Source organism: Olea europaea, chromosome 7, assembly GCF_002742605.1.
Source record: "Olea europaea var. sylvestris chromosome 7, O_europaea_v1, whole genome shotgun sequence".
Classification (NCBI taxonomy): domain Eukaryota; kingdom Viridiplantae; phylum Streptophyta; class Magnoliopsida; order Lamiales; family Oleaceae; genus Olea; species Olea europaea.
Window position 1 is genome coordinate 6,615,608 of NC_036243.1, and position 5,160 is coordinate 6,620,767.

The window sequence follows — 5,160 nt, forward strand, 5'->3', positions numbered from 1 at the left end:
CCATTATTTTAAAAATCAATGGGCCTAAAATGCTCGGTCGATATTTTCATTCCCCACTTTTATATGGAAAAATTACATGGCAATAGGTCTTTAGAAAATACAATTCATAGATCAAGTATGAAATTTATTTGTGCAAATATAAGGTATTCATCTTATTGTAAAACTACCCATCCTCAATCGCCCTATCCAAACCCTATTTATTTCTTCTCACCATTTTCTCCCTACATCTCCCTCCCTTCTTTTTTCACTGCCGGAGATGATACAATACCGAAGATGTCATGTTGACAACGACTGCAACATGACAATTGCATTGGGCGATCGTCTTTGTTACTTCGACGATACCACTAGAAGACATTACCGAGAGTCTAAGATACGGCTACACACTCTGTTGTTCATAGTGGTGTCAAACGATAGTGCTGAAGCTGTTATGAACTCAAGAGAGCATTGCCCAGTGCGCTGTAGAAAATTTAGGGAGGGGTTTGGGGATTTTTGACCGTCGACAACAATTTTGGGGGTGATTTCATTCTCTTTTTGATCTAATCTCGTTAGCGGAGTGGAGAAATACTGGTGTGGTTTTGATGTTGTAGTGTAGGTAGATCTATGAGATTCTCCTTATTTTTTTTCGATTTAATCGATTAGTTTTTGTTTGTTTTTGGGATGGTTGTTGTGACAATGGTAGTGGCCAATGTGGTGGTAGTGCGGTGGTGGTGGTGGTGGTAGTTGTTATGGTGTTGTGGCGGGGCAGGGTGGATCTGTGGGTGGCGATGGCTGTGTGGTTTGTAGTGGTGTGGTGCAGGCGACAATGGTAGTGTATTGGATCGATCTGCATTTTGGGGGTTGTAGTTGTTGTGGTGGGGTGGATTTGGGTAGGACGGCGACGGTGGTGATGTAACAACGATGCTTGTGTTGGCACTTAGCAGTGATGATTTGGGTGATGTTGGTGAGGTTGGAAGGTGGTGTATTATTGGGTGTGTTTGGTGGTGATTCTGGCTGTGGTTGTGGTTGTTCCTAGCGACAGAGACATTATGGGTTTGATATTGTTGGTGTGTTTGGTGGTAGCGATCATGGTAATTTCTGGCAACGGTGGAGGTCGTTGTTGGTGGTTAGAGAGCTGATGGAGTCGATTGTCGTGGATTTTGTTAGCAGTTGATTAGATCTGGTGGTCTCGATTGTTGTTGGTGGTGGTTGTGGTGGTGTTGTGACGGGATAGGGTGCAATAGTGATTGTGACCAACTATTTGGTTGCTCTATGACCAAGTATTGGTGGTGGATTGGGATCGGGAGTGGAGTGTTTGGTATATGTGACCAACGATTCAGTCAATGACTTTAAAATTTGATAAATTGTGACCTCAACAATTTGGTCTGTGACATTAAAATTTGATAATCAGTAAATAAAAAATAATCCGTGACTTATAAAATTTTTGAATTGAGACCTCGAAATAATCTGTGATAAATTAATTTGATGATTTGTGACCAATAAATAAATTTGTGACCTATAATTATGAATTTGTGACCATTAATCGTATAAATTGACTTTATTATCTTTATTTAATAAGAATTTTTAATTAATTAAATATATACCTGAATTTTAAAATTTTAAACTATTTACCTGATTTTTGAATTGGTGTAAACAATGTACCTGAAATATGAATTTTCCCTTTATATATATCCAATTTTTTTCTAAAATAGATTTGAAAAAAAAATATGTATATAGAATTTATTTGTAAATTATTTTATTGAAAATTGTGTGATTGAAAATAAAAAAATTAAAAAATAAATTTTAAATTTACATGTAATGTAATATAAGTTTGTAGTACGTTGAGACGTAAAAAAAACTTTTAAAAAAATGTGATAATGCATGGCCATTATCAAGCTTGTGTAAGATACGTGAATTGAAAATGTTAGGATTTTTCTTTATTTATTTATTTATCGTACGAATACCAAATGTTAGGTTAAACCCCGTTTGGTATCCATTTTTTTCAAAATGTATTTTTCTCTCTCTTCTTTTCAACCACACATTTTTTATTAAAATAATATTACACATAAATAAATAAAAAAATTCTTATTTTTCAACCACACATTTTTCATCAATTTACTATTCTAAAATGCATTTTTACATAAAAATGACTCTCAAACACCTCCTAAAAAGCTACATCATGTACGCAACTTCAGTCTTATAGATAGAGCAAAGAAGACAAGACATTTGTCTCCTAAAAGGTAAAGATGATGGGCCTCGAGAATTATCGTAAAGTTGGGCTTCTATTATTCTCTTATTAACTTCTTGTTTGACTCCCTTTAAAATAAAATAATTTATTTTTCATATTTATTTTTAATCATATATGATGACTCGATGAATCAATTAGGTGGCCTCCAGAATTATGTAAAGTTGAACTTCTATTATTCTTTAATGGGAAAATTGCAGCAGAAGCTCCAAACATTTAAAACATTAGCAGACTTTTCCCAAACTTTTGATTTGTTGCAGTCGTCACCCTTAATATTTCCAAACGTTGCAATTGAAGCCATTTTGAAGGATTTCTATCCACAATTTTGTTAGTTGACCAAAAATTTAAATTTAATCACCTTTTTAATATTTTAAAAGAGGGTAAAAGAGTAAATTTTCATTTATCATATTATATAGTAATAAAATTAGAAAATGAAAAATAAAAAAACACAACCCGTCTTCTTCCTCTCACCCTACCACCACCCCACCCCTAACTCAAATCCAATATCCACACCACCACCCAACCACCCTCTGCCACCGCCACCATTTCCACCACAACAACTCGATGTTAACCCCTCTGCAACCACCTACCTGTACGTCCCACCGTATGAACTCTCCAAAAATTTTCATGTAATCCCCAACCTCAAAATCCTCTTTAGAAGCGTCGTAAATCATTGCCACTGAATCAAATTCCAAGTTTTCTATACCAAATCAAATTATTTTCACCAAAATGTACAAAATGTACAATTATTTCACCAGAAAAAATCAAGCTGAAGAATATGAGTACAATTATAACCCATCTAATTGAGGGGTTTTCAGGTTATCAAAATAACCGCATAAATTTAACCCTTAAATTCTTTATTTTCCTTTTACTTTAACGAATCCGTTATGGAGGAAATAATGCGTGAATTGTATGCATATGGTGTGAAGAAGATTGAAGGCAATTCAAATAAAGAGAAATCTTACACGAGTAATGTTAGCAATGGGGAGCGTGGAAATTGGAGGAATAAACTGGTATTCTTCGAATGCGGGGGCTTATAGTTTCAATCTGAAGGATTTGTTGACGGCTTCAACAAGGAAAAAAAGTGATGGTACTAGTTATGAAGCTGTGTTAGAAGAAGGCGGCATTGTTTTGGTGAAGAGGCTAAAAGATGTGGTGGCTTCAAAGAAAGAATTTGAACAGCAAATGGAAGTTTTGGAGAAGATTAAACATGAAAATGTGCTACCATTAAGATGTGGCGGCGGCAGCGGTGTGGATTTTGGATTTGAGTTAGGGGTGGGGTGGGGGTGGTGGTGGGGTGAGAGGAAGAAGACGGGTTGTGGTTTTTTTTTTATTTTTCATTTTCTAATTTAATTACTAGATAATGTGATAAATGAAAAATTACTCTTTTACCCCCTTTTAAAATATTAGAAAATATGGTCAAAATTAATTTTTTGATCAATTAACGGAATTATAGAGGGAAACCGTCTAAAAGGGCTTCACCTACAACGTTTGGAAATGTTAGGGTGAAAGCTGCAACAAATCAAAGGTTCAGGAAAAGTCTGCTAATGTTTCAAAGATTTGGGGTTTTTGCTGCGATTTTCCCTTCTTTAATTAAGTTCCTGTTTGACTCCTTTTAAAATAAAATAATTTATTTTTCATATTCATTTTTAATCACACATTTACACAATAAAATATTTTACGTTTATTTAAACATACACTTTCTGAAAAATACTACTTAAATTATTATTTTTACGCAATAATGACAATCAAATAGGGGACTAAAGCCACTATGAAAACATGAACCTTTTTTATCATGAGATATAATTAAATTAAGACTCCCAATTCTCCACAAATCCTTTTTAATATCATTCCGTGGGAAAACAGAAAATATAGAAGGGTAAATTACAGGGTGGTAGCTGAACTTTCAGAGAGATCTTAATTGAATTATTAAATTTTAATGTCTCAAATTGAATAATGAAGTTTAACTTATTAGTTTCAGATTCACCACTAAGCTCATTATGTCACCCATTACTCCATGAAGTAACGAAAATTACTTAATTAACAATTAGATCGTAATTAATTTCTAGCATAATCATTACATATCACCTTAGACACAAAAACAATAAAACATTTCCAAATAGAAATTAATTAGAAAGTTCAGTGAGTGACCGGAACTGAAATTCACCCAACTTAGGATTATACATATGAGATATCAACATAGTCAATACCAAATTATACATGCCCACTTCTATCACCAAGGGCATGTTTGATGTGTAATTTTTTAAAACAGATTTCGTAATTCTTGAGAAAATATTGGTTAAAATTAAGAAAGAATTATGAATCTAAGGGTAAAATTATTTTATTAAAAATATATAATAATTTAATAAAAATGATTTTTAAAAAATTAATCTCAAATAAAAGCAAAGATCCTATTTCATGAGGATTAGAATTAGATTTTTTAAAATAAATTTTGAAAAGTTGTGGGATCCATAATATATGCGGTCAAAATTAATTTTTGGCTTTGACTTAAATTCAAATCTGAATTTTAATCACAACCAAACAGGGGCAAAGTTTCCCACACAGAGATAATGTTATGAAATAATCATTTGGGAATTCCGATTATCACTACTAGGCACTACCATCCCTAAGGCTGCCTTGCTCGCTGTCAAATCCACTACACACATATATAAACTTTTTTTACAAAGTCACTACTCGTAATGGGGATGGGAATCACAAGCCGACATTTTTTAAATTCACATGAAGTCCACTAATTTATTGAGAGTGAGTACACCATTTTGTCAACAAGATTTTATACAAATATCTTTATCCTATATCACTATGCATGATAGGAGAGGTGGACTGCAAATACAAGAAAAGTACAAAAATTGCTTATCTTTCGAATTTCACTTGGAACGGGCAATTGGAAAAGATTGGGAAGCTGGTGGTGACAAGTTTTC